We start from the raw sequence: 19640 nt of genomic DNA on the forward strand, positions 1-19640 counted from the left end.
ATGCCTTGGGGGCGTGAAACAATCTCACCAATTGTCCTTCAATAGAAGGCACCCTTATACCACAGAAAATATTCCACATCCTTTTCACTTTTTCCCAATTTATGACCTTTCTAGAAACATTAACTGTTCTGTTGAAATAAGAGAAATTCTTTGGTCCTTACAGGACTTTCTGAGTTATTTGTGGGGATGAGACCTGGTAACTTACATTTTTAAACTTTTTCTTTTGTTTATGTATTTAAAAGACTTTTTTTTATTGATCTATTTGAGAAAGCAGGAGAGAGGGCACGAGCAGAGGGGAGGGAGCAGAGGAAGAGAAAGCAGACTGACTCCCCGCTGAACAGGGAGGCTGACGAAGGGCTCCTTCCCAGGACCCCCAGATGATGACCCAAGCCAAAGGCAGATGCTTAATTGACTGAGCCACCCAGTCGCCCTTAAACTTTGGGGTTTTAAGTAATTAGATTCATAGGAAGTTGCAAAAATAATACAGAGAAGTCTGTGTATCCTTCACCCAGCTTCCTCCCATGGTGATATTGCATATTAGCTGTAGCATGATATCAGAATCAGGAAAGTGACATTGGTGCATTACTGTTAACAAGACAACAGATCTTATTTATGCTATCACTATAATTTTTAAACCTGATTATGAGTGCATTTATAGCTCTATGCAGTTTTATCCCTCGTATAGAATCATATATCTAGGGTTTAAATTAAAGAACAAATATCCTTAGAGAGCTGCCATTCCCATTTTAAACATACACTAATGTAATAATTTTGTAAGTGTCCTCCAGGTTTCAAATACCCTACTTCCATAGACCTTTTCCCATGCAAATATTTCTCTTGTTGCTCTTAAATATCATGAACTCACTCACCTTGGAGTTGCCTATATGTAAAAGTTGCTATGGAAACAGAAGTCTTGGCATTTTATAAAGCAGGATGTGACATTTGGGTCGTTCTCTCTGGTCATCAGTTTGGGAATCTGTGTTGACTTTCCATATTAGTTTTAAGAAGTTCTGCAGGTAAGTGTGTTTGTTTGTTAATGTAATCAAACTTGGGCAGGATTTTTACGCCACCAGGGCCAAGATCCTACTGAATACTTCCTTGTACTTTCCAACACTAGTAGACTCTGGTCCATTTTTGTTCTTACATAGAAATAGCCACTCTTTAAAATAACATATTGCAGAAGATGGTAATGACCCTTTCCAGGCAATTAAAATCAACCCGAACAATATAGCTAGTGATCTAATCTGATGGCTGCTACTCACTTGGACTGGCCGCTTCTGTGAATATAAAGCAGCAGAAAAGTTGCTGATTACCAGTCGTTACCAATTCCAGTGAATATTCTGAAGGCTCTGGAATACATAAAGCATATTTGTACCAAAGTCGGGTGTGTGCTACAGCAGACAGTACTGCTCTTCCATTCCCTTTGCCTACAAAAATATTTACATTTATATGTTAGGCAATTTATCATATTTCTCAATTATTCTTGGTGAAGCTTTACTAGGAGTTCTTTTATTCTGCTAAGAAAAAACAACCAAGGACTCTGTGCATCAGCTGTAGAATTTTGAAATTTGAAGGTTGTGGTCAAAGGTTTTTTTCTTTCTCACTTTCTCATGCTATTAAATAAAAATTTTCTCATGTGCAATGGAAAAATATACATGTTTATATTTAGTACTAATTTATTGGATTATTTCACCGATGTTAAACAGAAATTACCACTCTGAAATTGATTGTGTGGTACTTAGTGGCAGTATTCGTTTCTAAAAAGAACGGAAGGGTCTCAATATATGGCTTTTGTTTTATTTGAAACCAAACCACATATTCTGTGAAGATGCTTATAAGTGGAGGGCATCTTTCCATATAATGGGAAATTCTAGAATATAGACATTTCTCTTTTTAGTCTAATAGTGCCATAATTGTCTGCTGTTGTAAATGGTTTTGCATTATGACTTGCTTGGAAATCTCTTTTGTCATTTTTCTAGAAATTACTTTCAGGGTTTTCCTCCCGAATCTTCATTTTTTTCTTCCATTTGATTATTAATAATCTGATTATGTCCTTGTTCTTCTTCCTTCCCCACTTTGACCACACAGACACAGCCACACACATACCACCTAAAGCGTAGACTAGAGTAAGGAATAGAATTAATAGCAAATCATAAAACTCCTAAGAAATACAAATGTTTTGTTAAGCATTCAAGCAGAAGAGAGTAAATGAAGGGGAGGAATTTTGGATTGTTCATTGGATTAATATGCCATATGATTTAAAGTGAGTCCAATCCTTCCTCCTCCTTCTCCTTCCCCTTCTTTTCCTTTTCTTAGTTTTTCTTTCTTGCTTTCCGGTTGTATTTTTGAATTGACTCTTCTGTACTGACCCCTAGTGGGTAAATGTTTTCAGTTGTCTCTAATTGAAAAGATCACATTTATTTGTTTGCAGGGTTTTTTACAGGGGCAGGGAAAGTGACTATAAACTTGATCAAATTTGATCTTCAGAGAAAAATACCTTTAGAAAATGATAAAGCACACATAAGCCCTGTGGGAGACTTTTTGCAAAGTTGGCTGCAACAATACCTTTCTTGGCACTTTGCATGGTGACTTGCTCTTGTCTTTAAGCAAGGAATCTGTTTCCCTCTCCCTTGAATCTGCACTGGCCTTTGAGTTTGATCAATAAAAAGTAACCAAAGTGGTGTTATTGTGGATTTTGAGCCTAAGCTCTAAGGTGATGGGAGCTTATGTTCCTGTTCTCTTCCTGCCTTGAAGCCTCCATGTAAGGAAGTTCAGGCCCACCTTTCAGAGATTGAGAAGCCACCTAAAGACAAGCCTACAGCCAATATTAGCTAATAGCCAGAATTGGTAGTCAGTCATGGAAGGTCAGCCATCCCAGTTAAGCCATTGGACTTACATGTGTGACATTGGGCAAAACTAGCAAACAAACCACCAAGCTGAACTCAAGTCAAATTCAGAATCAACAGCAAATAAATTGTGTTTAGATTGTTAAGTTTCAGGGTAGTTTATGCAGCAGCAATACATACATATGTATTATAATTTTAAAAAATAACACAATTAGGGGCGCCTAGATGGCACAGTTGATTAAGCATCCGACTCTTGGTTTCTGCTCAGGTTGTGATCTCAGGGTAGTGAGATCAAGCTCCACGTCAGGCTCTGCGTTCAGATGGAGTTGGCTTGAGATTCTTTCTCCGTCTCTTCTGCCCCTCCCACTCATGCTCTGTCTCTCTCTCTCAAATAAATCTTAAAAAAAAATCACATTTAAAAAATATTAGTATTTTTTAAAATGTGAGGTTTTACTTCTTTATGTTGCTTTATAAATGTATCAGTCAGCTTTCCTTTAGTAAGATATACTCTGAAAATTTCATTAGCTTCTAAGGACAAATTTTACTTACCTGTGTTACCTGAAAGCTATGGGTCAGAGGTGGGGCAGCAGTGTTCTCTACCATGCTCTTGCTTGACTGTGTGTGCCTTCTCCACATGGCTTTTCTTTTCTCTTTTTGCTTTCCTAAAGATTTTATTTATTTATTCATGAGAGACACATGAGACAGACAGAGGCAGAGACAGAAGCAGGCTCCATGCAGGGAGCCTGATGTAGGACTCGATCCCGGGTCTCCAGAATCACGCCCTGAGCCAAAGGCAGACGCTCAACTGCTGAGCCACCCAGGTGTCTCCTCACATGGCTTTTCATTCTGGGCTTTAAGGTAAAGGTACAGCTAATGTAGTATATACTCTGGTGCTCCATCAAGGTCTACCAGCTTAGAGCTTTATATACTTACCCATGTTTGCTTGATATATCAGCTGCTGATGGCTCAGAGGTCATCCCTCACTGGGGAGCTTCCCTTTGTAGATGGAACTGTCCCAGGCAAGGTTATGCCTCCTCTTGGCTGATGCCCATGCCAGTGACTGGCTCATGCCTGGGTACAAAAACCTGGTCCATTTGCCTTAATTTAGGACAACTCTGAAAGCCATCCCAGCCCTAGAAGTCCCCTTAAGACCAACTGAGGTCGCAGTTGCCATATTCTAAGTTTCAGGCTCCTCCTTTGCCTATTCATGCTTGCTTGCTTGCTTGCTTGCTTGGAAAGAGAGAGAGAATGAGGGGTGATCAGAGGGAGAAGGAGAGAGAGAATCTCAAGCAGGCTCCTTCCTAGTGCAAAACCTCATGTAGGGCTCAGTCTCACAATCCTGAGATCATGACCTGAACCAAAATCAAGAGTCAGATGCTCAGCTGAGTCACCCAGGGGGCCCCATGTTCATGCTTTTTAATGCTTCCCTACAGTGGTTTCTTTAGAGAGCATTCTTCAGTAAATCTTTTTCATCTCAGATTTTGTTTTTTTAGGGAACTCCGGTTAAGAAAGGGACACACTTTCACAGCAGAGGGCAGAAACCCAAGAGGCTTACTTGAATGATAAAGTTGCACTTAAAATATTGGCTAGGACTGGTCACATATAGGTTGTTTTCACATTTCATTGACTAGAAGTCACAGCAGTGCCAGTAAAGAAGGGAGAGGATAAGGGGGTGGTTACATATAGTAATATAATCTACCATAATCTACCTCTCTTAATCTCCTACACATAAAATACATTTTAGTCACATTTACACTTGTTATACTCAACCTGTCCACAGGAACTATATCCCTAAATCTTATCTGATTATGAAAGAAGGCGGAAAGTCTAAGATTTTATTATAAGCCCTACATCTTAAAGCAGAAGTGCAAAAAGTCGAACCAAACTATTACTAACATGTTAGAGCTTCTGCTAGATCCTCTCATATCTTGATACGCTATGGGCTTTTGTATAAATTTTTATGGGTCAGCTAGGAGTTGGCAGATCTTGACTGGGCCTGGCTGGGTTTCTTTGCTCAAACTTCAGATCTGACCAGCCCAGATAGTTCCATATCTAATTCTGAGGTATAGGTTAAAGGAAAAATTCCCTGGTAGAAATTCTCATGCCAATTGGATAAGTGCAGAAGGACAAATGGAACCATACACGATCTTGGCCACAATTCAGATATTGTCACTTATGCTATATTCTGTTGGCTGTAATGACAGACATGGGCAAACTCTAAGTCAGGGGTGGGGAACTCCCCTCTGTCTCTTTAATGGCAGCAATTGCCAAGGGCATAGATACAGGAAGGGTGAAAAATTTGGGCCAATAATGCAATCTGCCATACCACTAAACCTCATATCCATTAAGCATCATAAATGCCTGCTAGATTTTAGTTGCATTTCAAATTAAAAACAAGAAATGTAAAATGTCACTTTATTGCCTATGAATGAATTATAACTCTCTAATTGCTGCCTAAGTGAAGGAGTCCTGTGTGAAGCTCAGTAATACACAGAGTTGGAAAATACAGTGAAAGCTCTCAGAGAATGTATAGTCCAGTTGAAAGAACTATGTATTTGAAAATCTAGGAATAAAATTGGGAAGTTTTGCCTAGTGTTAATGTGTATACTTCTTAATCCAGGCAAAGTGTCTGCCACTTAATAGTTTGTGATGTCATGCACATTAATTGATTCTCCTAAGCCTTAGTTTCTTCACCTGTAAAATTGGAATATTGGTCCTGTATAGATTTGTTGTGATAAATATGCAAAGTAAGGTCAGGCCCTTAAAAAAACCCCAGAGTTTTCCTACCTGTTGCTTGTTTTACTGTTGATGTCCATATTATTCACTATATTTTATATATACTAATGGAATAATGGAGGTATGGTATATGCTAAAAGACAAGGGAGTTGGGAGGAATGAAAGGAAACTGGTAGAACTATCAAGAATGATTAGGGAAGGCTTTAGGATGAGCTCAATCCTCCGGGTATGAAGAGCCAGAAATCAGAGCACAGTTAGTTTGCCTGGTAAAAGTTGGACTGGTAGTTTTTTGAACTAGTGAGTCATTTTCATGCTTGTTATAGTTGAGAGTGTGTTTAAGGGGTTATTTCATGAGCTGTAAGTTGTGATACAGAAGACCCTGATTTGGGCAGACTGTAGGACACTATTAGGTGATGGAGGTAGATCTGATGCCAGGCCCTGTTGTGAATAAGTAATAGGAGACTGGGCAGAGGATGATGGGTCTAGGTAAAAAATCTCTGTAAAGAGCTCTTATTTTTTGCCCAGAAATTCTTACAAAGCATAGCATCTTAGAATACATTTTGCCAATGAGGCCAAAAAGATTCATAGAATTCTTCAGGTCAAATACAGGTTAATGACCTACCCAGAAATGGAATCCATATTTCCCATGTCTGCAGGTACTGCATTTTTCACTCTCGAACAGCCTCCACTTATAAGAAAAATTTATATAACTGGAAATGGGAACTATAGCCTTATCCTCCATAGTGATTGTGAGTGAACTCTTGTACTCATCTCACACCCCAAGTGGACTCACTTTCCTTTCTCTACGTAGAATCTCATCTCTAGGACTGAAATTGAGTTCACTTTTCAGGACCTCTTTCAGCCCCCCCCCCCCATTAGCTTAACTCTCCCTCTTCCCATATTTCCAAAGCTGGCCCTCCTTGGCTCTTAAGGCCTAGAGTCTGTAGTTGCCTCGTTTTCCTTCTCCCTCATGTGAATCATTCATTTTTTTCTTCTCTTTTGCTCTTTATTATAAAGAGAGGAACAGAGAAGCTATCAAAAACTACCATAGGCGCTTTCCTTACCATTGCCCCACATTAATACCTAGAATCCTCTTAATGATTTTTTCTTTACTTCTGTTGAAATCATACCCATATTTTTTTTTTAATTAATTAATTAATTAATTAATTAATTTATTTGTGATAGTCACAGAGAGAGAGAGAGAATGAGGCAGAGACACAGGCAGAGGGAGAAGCAGGCTCCATGCACCGGGAGCCCGACGTGGGATTCGATCCCGGGTCTCCAGGATCGCGCCCTGGGCCAAAGGCAGGCGCCAAACCGCTGCGCCACCCAGGGATCCCTTACCCATATTTTTTAAAGTTCAGCTTAACATTTCTCTTTTGTCTCTCTTTAGCTCTAGTTAGCTTTATCCAAAGATCTAAACCTACTTACCTGATTGTTTGCTTTATTGCTGTTTACAAACTATTGAGAATCATTCACTCTTCCCTGAGGAAGGGTGATTCTTTCCCATGCTATTGATCATGACAGGCTTGATCGGGTGACTTGCTTTGGCCAATGAAATGTGAACATTTCACATTTATTCACTTCCTGCAGGTGCTTGGTAGCCAGTACATCGTTCCTTCTGTTTTTCTTTGCTTCTGAGGCCATGGAATCCCATGTTAAGATGTAGTTTCCTGGAGCCTGGGACCTGAGTGACTGCTATGTGCAGAACCGTCTGTTGACCTGCATTAAACATCAAACATAAGCACAAGATACACTTCATTGTCACCAGCATGGAAATTTTTGTGTTGTTGGTTACTGCAATAACCTGATCTGTGCTGATCAATAATACCACTCCTACTTGGCTCTCTCAGAGGCTTTCAGCCACAACACATACGGAGCTGACTTCATGAACATCCTTGCCAAAATTTCATTCGTACCACTGTTTTCCACTTTGCCCCACCACTGAAAACAACATCTGCGTCAAGCCAATTACTAAAACCATAAACTTGGGATTTATTGACCTCCTCTTTTTGAAGCCCAATTGAAACCACGCAAGTTTTGTCTTTCCTGCATCTGAAATATTCATTGAAATTGCTCGGTTCTCTTAATATCTTCATCTAAACCACCATCATTATTGTCGATTATTACAAAAGCATCCAGTCTGGCTTCCTGTCTCTGCTACCTAGTCTTGATTATTTTGATCCTATTTCCATACTTCAGCTAACATGCAGAATGAAATATGAAGCCCTCTTTGAGACCTTACAGAATTTCAGTTGGTGTTAGGATAAAGTCCAGATTATTTGACAGGACTCATAGAGCCTCCATGATTTTACCCCTCCTGCCCTTCTGTCCTTATCATGGGCAACTCCTGGGTTCTGTCATTCTAGCATTGATGAATGAGTCTTTGCATGTGGTGGGACCACTGGCTGAGTACACTTCCCCATTACCCCTGTTGCTTCCATCCCACCACACACATGCATTGATACACATGTACTTACCCAGCAGCCATTGCCTGGCCGACTCCTGGTCATCTTACAAGTTGCCAGTTAAGTGACACTTCCTGAACAGATGACATTTTTTTGCTCTACTTTTCTGTATCTATATCACCATTATTTACTGTCTGTTTCCAGATTGAGTAGCTTAAGGGCAAGAAACCTGTCTTTCTTGGCTACCCCTATAACCCATTGTCTGGCAGAGAGTAGGCTCTCAAAACTATTGAACTAATTAGATAAAGACCACAAATAGCCTACAGAGCACTCATGATCTTTCCCTGTTTGAATTCTTGTAACTCTTTGTATAGTTTAGATTTTTCAGCACCATTTAATGTGGATTAATTATGTGCTAAGTGCTATGCTAACCACTCCATTTAATGCTTACAACAAATGAGCAGTGCAGCCACTTTTCTTATGATGTGTATCATATTGCCTCAACATAGTTATTTCTGGATTTTTAAAAATCTCCACACCTAGATTTTGACTCTTTGTTATGATAACAATTATTGTACTATATTATAATTGTCTATATATCCCTCTAAGTTGTAAAACTTCTCTGGGTGCTGGTCACCTGTGCCTGGCACACTACCTGGCATCTTTATAAGCATTCCACACATATTTAATGAATAAATAATCATACTTAAGCTCACATTAAACAGTTGGTATTACTATTATTAATTTTATCTCTGTGCCTTACACTTAGTAAATGCCTCAGGAAGTATGTGTTCATTGATTCTTTTATAGAATTAATATGAGTTGCTTATTATATGAAAGGAGTAGTGTAACTATGGGAATCACATTGTATTGAACTCCATTATAAATATATTTATTGGTTATTTATTGCTGGTTGATACTGCCCCAAAATTTAATGGCTTAAAACATTGTTTAGAATTGTGTCTGAGTGCTTTGGAAATTCAAACAGGGTACTTCAGGGACAGCATATCTTCACATCTTTGATCTATGTGGTTGGTGTTGGCTGGGGTCACTTGACTAGGCCTTGAGGATCCAAGATACTTTCACTCACATATCTGGTGCCTCTTTGGGGTAACTAGAAATACTAGGACCTAGATGGGTTGCCCTCTCTTACATGTCATCATCACTTCAGTAATCTGGGCTTACTTTTCTTTTACATTTCAAAAGAGTAAAAGTGGAAGCTATAAGGCCTCATAAGGTCTAAGCCTGCAACTAGCAGAACATCACCTCTACTACTTTCTGTTGGGTAAAGCATGTCACAAGGCCACTCCAGGAATGAGAGAAGGGGAAACAGGTTTACTTATTGATGGGGAGAAGCAGCATGGTGGATAGCATTAAGAGGAATTATTGGTTGCCATCTTCACAGACATCTCCCATTCCAAAGAAGCTACCTATGTATCTCTTAAGTTTTCTTCTAGAATTTTTGAAGATACCCTTGGTTCATTTGGGGAGTAAAAAGTCTAGTTTTTAATATGTTATTATTTTTAGTATTGCTAGAGTTATCTAATTTTTATGGTTATGAACAATAAACAGAAACTAATCTTGATGAGTGAATTGGGATGAAAAGTGTCACCTGTGGGACTTGGCTTTTAACATTATAAGCTCGTTTTAAATATGTAGTGATAATATTTGCCTGGTTTTAAAATTTGCACATGCAAAGTACAAATCCCTGAAAAAAGAAACTCCGTAGCCTACAGTAGTGCTAGATAGCAAGAAGTTTTCTTCCTTTATGAGTGCTGCTCTAACTTTATCTGTTTTTAAAAATAAATGTGCTGATCAATGTCATGAATAATTAAGTGAAAGGAGTTGTGGGATTTGGGGCTGTTTTCTCCTTAGTGATTGTAAATTCCATTTCACAAAGCCACAGCTCAGTAGCTAGGAGGAACAAAGTCTGGGTTACTCCTTATTCATTAAAAAAATAATAATCTGCTTGATGCAATATCATTCTAGAAAGGTTTTTGCTTAGGAAAGATTTTTACTTAGAGTATAGAGAATTTTCACATACATTATTAAATCATGTGGAGAGGTTTATATATCTAATGAAATCATTATTCCAAGGGTAAACTCTTCTGAAATGGTTGTAAAGGGGGGTGGGTGGGTGTTTCTGGATTAGGATCAAACCTAGAATAAATCTGATTTCGTGAATCTTGTGTATAGTCAATGCATATTTGACAGATTCCTTATGTCATACCTCTGAATTGTCTGAGTGAATGGAGCCCCTCCTCCTTTCATTACTTTGCTACTCTAGAATTCTAGGTAAATGAATGGATGGATTGTTTAAATTGTCTAACTTCTATTGCCAGTGTGGTTAAGAGAATGAGGGGGAACCTGAATTCTAGGGGATACTTGGTTATACTTCCCTTCAAGATAAAAGAACTAACCGCAGGTCATTTGCTGTTCGTATCAATATGCTGGCACATACTGATGCCATGCTGAAGCATTGGAACTTTGCTTCTTAAACAGTAATATTCTGCAATGACAGAATTGTACCACTTCCAAATGGAAGGACCCCAGGTACTCGAGTCAGTTACACTTTTATTTTATACTAACTGATATGCTTAAGGGATGGGAGCCATTGATTTCAATATTGGTAATACATTGTGGTTTCCTTTCCTTATTTTGTCTTTGTATACATTGTCCATACTTTTATCAGATAAGAAATAGTTTGGAGTATGTAACTATGGTACATTGTGTTTAATCTAAGTGCAGGGACTGATCCAATTGTTCACTAGCAAACAGCTCCTTAGCCTAGCACTGTTACATTGGGTGCACTAGGAATTTAAAACAGAATCGGTGCTTACAGCCTATTGAGAGTCTGCCAGTATGTCTCATCTTCATCTCTCACTGAGCCTGTAGTTAGGAGAATAAAACATTCCCTTGGGAGTTTAATTTCTTCTCTCCTATGTTTTCTAGGCCTTTTATCCCCCTGTGTCCACTATTCAAAGTACCATCTCTCCTCCACCTCTAGAGAGTGAGTTGTCAGTCACTTTGTTTCAAGTTACTCCTCTGTACTGTGGCTTGGTGTTGAGAGGGTAAAGAAATATATATTTGATATTTCTTCTTTGTGTAAGTTTTAAGTCAGTGACATATCTCTTACTGTCAAGGTGGGCTTTCTCTTAGGTGCTAACATAATAGGAATAGCAACTAATGTTGATCTTATTAGAAAAATTCTAGCAGGCAACAGGGCAACGGTGAGGTTTTTAGATAGCTTCTACCCTTTTATTATATACCAGGTTAAGATTTTTTTTTAATTTTACACTTTTCCATTAGCAGCAAGAATGTATTATAGTTATACAAGGATCACATGGTGCAGAAATGGCAGTGTTTGAAGACAATTATATATATATCTATAAAATATATATATTATGTATTATATATATATAGAGAGAGAGAGACAGAGAGAGAGAATGTATGTGTGTCTTGGAAAGTTAAACTGAGTTTCATTTGTCAGAATTAAAAATAACACAATTTCTGGCACAGAGACACTCATTTCTTCTCAAATAAGAATACTAGTATTATCTTACCATCAGTGAAGATATTTTCCCTTCTTGGGAACACTTAGACTTTATAACATCATTAGAAATTCTAGACTAGTACGTGTTTGGACATTTAACATCACATGTGATAATGTTCCTTCAATCTTCCATGTCTATCCCTTGTTCTTTGATGTTCACTAGCAAATCACCTTTGCGCCATAAGTTGTTATGAAAGAGAGGAGAAAATGGAATTTCTATTCTTTCAACCACTTACATGTGTTGAAATTTTAGAGAGAGATGGTTCAGTAGGATCTGAGGCAAAACCATTAGAAAGCTCATGTATTATGTGTATCAGCCCCCCAAAAGCCATTAATTAGCCACAATGCATTTTAGACTTCTTATCATGAATTGTTCTAAAGTGAAAACAAATTTGCCAAACTATAAAAGTCCCAGTTAATTTTCTAGTCAGAATTTGTGACATGTTCTAAAAAAAAATCAAATGTCGAAACCCAAAACTCAACACCTAATAATATGTTAAAATATTGAGCCAATTTCCTTATTTGTTTACATTTTAGGAAGCTAAAATCATTGTAAATCTCTATTTGTGCCTACAACCTACCATCCATTTAATTGTTGCTACTTTTATGGAGTAATTAAAGGTAACAATTTTTGCTTTAGTAAATTGCACATATTCTTGGAATCCTACCAAAAAAAAAGATATTTTCTAGAAAGGATTTATGGTCAGTTAGACATATAAATCCAGAGGTTTGCTTTAAGCTCCTTAAAAAACAAATTTATTAAGAATACTAGAGCTCAATCTTCAGGTGGATGTGACTCACAGTCGTTTGTTGTGAAGGAAAATCCTAGTAACAACCTCCACTTAACCCTCCTTTTCCTTCAGGAAAATTTGTATTCCTTTAACTTTTTAAAGTAAGAATCACTGGATAGACAATAGATGGATGGGTGGATGGATGGATGGATGGATAGAAAAAGATACACATTTTGTTTTTCTTTTTGCCCAGTAATATTTTAGAGTAGATGTATTGTTCCCCAATTCTCAATTTTATTGTAAAATCCCTGTCTGTGTAAATCAGCCTATCTTTTGGTAGTCTATATGGAAATCAGTAAACAGTGACCTAAGGTTTCATCCTGTTGCTCTCTCCCTTACACCACTGAGCTTCTAGAACAGGTGGCCTGCACCTGCCTGTCTTGGTTTTGATTGCTTTCCTGTCGGCCTTCTGCTCTCACTACTGTGGAAGTGGCATTCCTGAAATCACAAGCTCCTTCTTTCTGGCAAGGCAATGGTGATGTCTCCAGCCTTGTTTTAAGCTCTCCATGAAGTTGCTCTCGTTGCTTCTTCCCGCCCTCACTTTACCTCTTTTTATTTTCATACCACTGAACTTTGGGTCTCTGACCGCTGTCTGAACTGATTTTTATCCTTCTTCCCTTGCTCCATTGTAGATGTTTTCTGAGCTTCCACTCTCTATTGCCTTCTCCCCCGACCCCCTCCTCTTGCTGCCTTTCTTCCTTTAGAGAGTCCATCCTCTCTGTAACTCTTTACTCCTGTGTCCTGATTATGTATTATCAGCTTTGGATTCTTCCTTTCGCAGGGTCCCAAGTAGCCAGCCAATTGCTGACCACCATTTCCATCTGAATGTCTTGCTGTTGATTTAAACCTGAGTATGTGTGACCTTAAAATCCTCTTTCTTCCCAGATGTGGCTTCTCCTCTGAGACTTCCCTGTTTCTGTCTCAGGACCGTCTGTCTTCCCTGTTAGGGAAACCAGAGCCCATCAAGTACCACTGATTCTCTTCTCCTCACCTCCCAAATCTTGTCACTTGTCTTGCTGGAGTCTTCTTTGCATTGTCCCTCAGATGCATACCTCCCAGCCATTCCCCCAGTTCACACCTTTATTATCACATCACAAGGACTACAGCTGCTGCCTCCATGTTTTCTCACTTCCTCCCATCACCCTGCATGGTACCATGTTAATTATCTTCAGACACTGCCATCTCTGCACCACATGATCATTGCATAACTATAATACATTCTCGCTGCTAATGGAAAAATGTAAAATTTAAAAAAAGCTCTTAACCTAGTGTTCGAGGCTTCCCACGTTTTGACAACAGTATGATCCTTTCAGTTACTTTCATCAGAGTCCATGGTTCTTATACATCTTGTGTATAGCTAATATTTTGCAACATCCTCTTTATATAATGACATGAGATTCATAGGTAATACAACAGAATTATATGATTTCAAAAGAGCCAACGTAAGCCCCAAGTATAATGAAAGGAGAAATGTATTAAGTCATAATATAATCTGATGTTTTAATCTATAAATAAATGCTTGGCTGTGGCCACCCTGAAAATAAGATGAGATTACCCATGCTTGTATGTATACTTGTAATAATTAACCTTGTACTAAAGAGAAATAAGACAGTAGTCAACTAAACGTTAGAGTCATTTTTCTTCACATTTGACATTTTAAAAAATAGCTAAGGATGTATGTGTGAATATATTTATAAAATCAGTGTGTGAATGTGGTGGATACAATTGCAGACTAATTACCAGTGATTCAAGTTGTTGACCAGATTCCCGTTAGGGGTGATGCCACTGGTAATGTGATTTTCTGACATGGTGGACAACTTTGGGTGACTTCTGAACGTTACAAATTCAGTCTTTCAATTTGCACTGGAGTTGCATTCTTCCGTATTAATACTGTGCAAATAATTATTTATAAGCTTGGATAATAAGTAGGTTTTTCTCTCACCTTCCTACTTGAAAGCCATGTGGGAATTGCATTGCAGAACATCTAGCCTCCATAGCCTCTGCCCTCTAGAGACCCTGGTTTTCCCCAGTGAGCCAATTCCAGTGCCCCCAGATGTTTTCTAAAGTGTCCACATAGTAAATAGTACGTGCCCTTCTCCATCTAGGAACAGGCTGCATTCATCTGTCTGCTTCTCAGAATCAAATCTATGTCTAAAGCTTATACTGTGATCCTTCATCTGTTTGAAAGCATCCTGCGATAATTTAACATCTGTATTGTGGTTGTATATGTTTATTTTCTGCACAAGAATATAGCTCCTTCCTGTATTCAGAGGTGTAGTTTTGGTCGCAAATGTCAGATACCTGAACAACTCCAACTCACTAAAGCCTCTGTCTTCAGTTCCTTCAAAATGCATTGGTGCTTGTTATTGAAACATCCAGGACAGATGTCACTAAGTAGAGTGAAATCCAAAAGTTTCACAATGGGTATTGGCTAGTTCTGCCCACTTTCCCTTTTTCTCTTTGGGCTCATGTATCTGTCATGCAGGCTAAGTCCTCAAAATCATCATAGCTTAATACAGTTGAAGTGTATTTCTTGCTCATGCTACATATCCAATGTAAGTAGCAGGTGGAATCTGCTCATTGGAGTTACTCAGGGGCTCAGGTTGACAGAAGCACAATTCTGACATGTACCTTTCTCTTGAAATGATATGGAAAAGGGAACATGGGAAATTGTGCTGTTGTCTTCAAGCTTCTGCCTAGGGGAGATACAAGTTCTGTTCATATCTCATTGACCAAAACCAGTCAAATAGCCATGCCCATACTCAAAGGGGGATGGAGTCCTCCTCTGTGCCTGAGTGGAAAGAAAAACCATAATATTTATGAACAGGTGAGCCCTGATATTGAACTCAGTGGGATTTCCTTTGTGTCAATATTATCTGCCTGCATTGTCTGCATGCTCCACTTATAGTTTTATTTGTCTCTATTGTTATGTTTTAAAAAATATTTTATTTATTTATTTATTAAAATATTTTATTTACATTTTTATTATTTTTATTTTTAAGTAGGCTCACGCCCAGCATGGAGCCCAGTGTGGGGCTTGAACTCATGACCCTGAGATCAAGACTAAGCTGAAATCAAGCTTAACCAGCTGAGCCACTGAAGTGCCCCTATTCTTATATTTTTAATGCTTTTTAACTCCTGCATAGAAAAAGGAACCATTGTCTTACTACTAGATACCAAGTTCTGAAATTGCTTTTTTTTTTTTTTTTTTTGGCCAGGTATGGCTCATGTGCCTCTCCTTGGATCTTTGAAAGAGCAAGAAGTGGGATATGTCACACCCGAATTATTTGGAGGGAGACTGACTTGGAGGGGTAGCTCATCAAAGTAAATACTAAGGCAGAACAGATACTCGGTGAAGGCAAGACAATACCACAGAAACTCCTAAATTCCCTAATTAGATTAAACACTACTTGAGAAAAAAGGACTAACACTTTTTTTTTACCTTATTTTTATTTTTTATTTTTGTATATCCTGGGTAGTGTTTTAAAGTAGTGTCTTGCTTGAGTTGTTACTTTATTCATTCATTCATTTATAATATTTTATTATTAGTTAGCCTGTGTATTTTATTATGCTATGTTCTTTCTATATGCCTTATGTATATGAATTCATGGAATCCCACAAACACACCATTAAGTAAGTGCTCCTATTAATTCTTTTTTTTTAATTAATTAATTAATTTATTTATTTATGATAGTCACACACAGAGAGAGAGAGGCAGAGACACAGGCAGAGGGAGAAGCAGGCTCCATGCAGGGAGCCCGACATGGGACTCAATCCTGGGTCTCCAGGATCGCGCCCTGGGCCAAAGGCAGGCGCCAAACCGCTGCGCCACCCAGGGATCCCCTAATTCTTTTTTTAAAAAAATTATTTATTGGAGACACAGGGAGAGGGACAGGCCGAAGGAGAAGCAGGCTCCATGAAGGGAGCCTGATGTGGGACTCGATATCAGGTCTCCAGGATCATGCCCTGGGCTGAAGGCGGTGCTAAACTGCTGAGCCACCAGGCTGCCCTTATTAATCCTTTTGATCAGCTGGGAAAGGTGAGGCTGAAAAAGTGAAGTACCTCAACCAGCTTCTCAGAGCTACCCAGTTCTCTCCTAGGTATGTGAAGCCGCCAGTCCAATTCTGTGATCCATCACTGTATTTAACAAGCAGTCACTTGATATATTTTCTTAATACCTTTTGTCTCAAACTGTACATTATATCTTTCATTGTTAATGCAGGTTAAAAGATAGAGTAGAGGTGTTAATTCCACAAGATCCAGGAGAGTGTTTTGACAGTCAATCCAGATAAGGAAGTTAATGGGATATATATATATATATATTTTTTTTTTTAAGATTTTATTTATTTATTCATGAGAGAGACAGAGAGAGAGAGGCAGAGACACAGGCAGGGGAGAAGCAGGCTCCATGCAGGGAGCCCGATGTGAGCCCAATGTGGGACTCAATCCCGGGTCCCCAGGATCACACCCTGGGCGGAAGGCGGCGCTAAACCGCTGAGCCACCCGGGCTGCCCAATGGAGTGTGTGTGTGTGTGTGTGTGTATATATATATATGTTTTAGAATTATCCTTTTGATCACTCACTGTATTAATGACTTTTAGTAGGTTTCTTGATGAAATGTCCATTACATACTTGATTGGAAACCTCTTCTATTGGTATAGAGGAACAAATATTTTGATAAATGTTTTTCTCAGATATGGTATCTCTATAGAGAAATCATTGCCCGAGGCTATACACCCTGCTTTGTTTGCTGTCTTGTCCTGTGCCAGCCAAAATAAGGATATTTTGCTTTTCTCTGTAGTTTGAAGACATCTAGCAGCTTGTCACAACTTCCAAAATCTTTGAGGAAATGAAGTCTGAATGCCAAGACAGTAATTTTACCATTATCCCAGTGGGTTGGTATTCTACTTGATACATTGTAATTTTAACAAGGAAGTTACAAGAAAAGAATTTCATACTGTGCCTCTGTAGAAAGGTGAAATAAAATAGAATGCAATTCCCGTTTGTTCTTCTGTAGCTCATTTTGACAGTTAAGAAACTCTTAAATGGGCATGAATAGATCCTTTTTTAATCTATATTTATCTGACATTAAAATTGCATTTTTGATTGCATTTATTTGAAATAGGAAAATCATTAGATTTTGTTAAGACAGGCATTTAGTATTTCAAGATGGTAGATATAATGATTTTGCAAAGTTAAGTGTGTTTTAATTTTATAGTATGCCTTAAAATGTACATATACTTAATCTTTAATGATCAAGTTATGTGATTTTTTTTTTTAGTATGACCTACAAGAGGCCAGTATTATGCCATAAGAGATTTGGAGTCAAATACAAATATGGGATTCCATTCAGTTTAGTGTAGTATAAAAGATGGTCAGTTTTTTGTAGTGTTTTGCCTGTCTACACCTGATTTCAAAATAGAAAATCTAATGCAATTTATACCCACAAATGTCAGTAAATGATTAATTCTGTAGTTTGCAAGGACTTAATTCCAACAGTTGTTTTACAGAAAATCTATAGACTTTGGATTTATGAACAGTTATTCCTTAACATTAAAGCAATAAGGATTAGATACTCCAACTTCTATTTCGATCATACATAAAAGCACTATGGAATTTACAACTTAATTTGTGATTCTCCAAGTTATTGCAACTTGGCTTCATTTACACAGACCTCTCTTATAAGTTGTGAATACAGACCCATCAGGATCCTTAAATCTAATGACTTCCATGCATATGAAAATCACACCTATACTATTTTATTAAAGCTAGCTATGCCACTTCTTACCTTTTTTTTTTTTCCTTTCAAAGGAATTAAAAAAAGGAGGAAGCAATCCTTACGTTTGTTACCAGACTGGTTGAGTTAAAAAGGACAAAGAAGGGATCCCTGGGTGGCTCAGCGGTTGAGTGTCTGCCTTTGGCTTAGGGTGTGATCCTGGGGTTCTGGGATCTAGTCCCCCACCCGGCTTCCTGCTAGGAGCCTGCTTCTCCTGTCTAGGTCTCCGCTTCTCTCTCTGTGTCTCTTATGAATAAATAAATAAAATCTTTAAAAAAAAAGGGACAAAGAAGATCCATCCTCTTTCCTTCTGGAATCTAGATACTGAAAGGTGTGACACCTGATCAAAGACAAACATCTTGTTGTCATGAGGGAATTAGCCAGTTTGCTGAGGCTGTCAGGATGAAAAGATGGAAAGAACCAGAGTTCTTAATGGTAAAGTTGAGGTCTTGGCTCTGTCATTTATCCATTTGTCATCTTTGAGCATGGCATATCTCTAAGTCATGTTTTCCTCATCTGTAATAGAGAAGTAATCATATCCATTTCATGTGTAATAGTACTTGTAGAGCACATTGGAGGCACAGTGCTACATACAGTTCATACCTTCTGAGAAGCAAGAATATAATGGACATGACGTTTTTCTATATTTTATCCCATTTGAATGTCAACAACTGTATAAGATGTCACATTGATCACAAGAAATAAGATACAGAATTCATCAAATACAAATGAAGGAAATGCATATTACATTAATGTTCAGCCAGAGACATGTAGTGATGAATGTTATCAGTATGTAGCTCACTATGCTGTGATATTGCTGGACTGTTTATGTAAGTGAGATGTAGGTACTATTTTTCTATTTTTTTCAGGTGAAAAAGCTGAGGCTTAGAAAAGATAAGTACCTTGGTAAAAAAGTCCCACAGATTTTGGAATAAGAACCAGGGACAAGAGCCAGGACTAGAAACTAGGACTGTCTGCAAAGCCTATGCTTGGAACAACTGCAATTAATTGTTTCTTACTGGACTTTAAATAAAGGATGAATGTGAAAAGTCAGCAGTAAAAATAGACAAAGCAATTCTGTGCTTCAGATATATAACCTTTTCTAACAGTTTTTTTTAAATGAAATATACATAATTGACAACTAATTGTACAGATCTTACGTATTCAGTTTAATGCATTTTGACAATTAAATATGTCTGGGTAGCCACGAATAGGCACAACAAGATGTTGATAAGATGTATTCCCCTAGAAATTTCCCTCACAGCCCTTTCTAGGTAATCCCAGCCCCCCAGGTCCCAGGATATCTCATTTTTAGTTCCTGCTGCAATAGAGTTTTACCTGTTCTCGGGCTTCATATAACTGAAAATATAATCTACATGTTCTTTAAAGTATTTTGTTTAAGATCGTTTTTTTTTTAGATTTATTTAGGTAGTATTGCATCTAACAGTATTTTTCAATTGTTAAGAAGCACTTTATCATAGGGACATACCACAAATTGTTTATTCATTTGTCTGCCGATGGGCCTTTGGT

At 38.1% G+C, this 19640-nt stretch overlaps 1 protein-coding gene across 5 annotated transcripts in view; it reads left to right on the plus strand.

Annotated features, from left to right (window-relative positions):
* Window positions 1–19640, plus strand: part of CNTN3 (contactin 3) — a 327555-nt gene that overhangs the window by 5912 nt on the left and 302003 nt on the right. Inside the window, exons 1-3 of one of the 5 annotated variants that reach the window (XM_077858044.1) lie at window positions 10356–10543; window positions 15553–15692; window positions 17136–17229. The exons of 2 other annotated variants lie outside the window; for them this stretch is intronic. The gene's annotated coding sequence lies outside the window, so the exon portion shown is untranslated. Of the gene's footprint in view, window positions 1–10355; window positions 10544–15552; window positions 15693–17135; window positions 17230–19640 lie in introns of those variants that run through there. 2 more of the 5 variants (XM_077858045.1, XM_077858047.1) reach the window with 2 other exon arrangements.

This window comes from Canis aureus, chromosome 19, assembly GCF_053574225.1.
Source record: "Canis aureus isolate CA01 chromosome 19, VMU_Caureus_v.1.0, whole genome shotgun sequence".
NCBI classification, from domain to species: domain Eukaryota; kingdom Metazoa; phylum Chordata; class Mammalia; order Carnivora; family Canidae; genus Canis; species Canis aureus.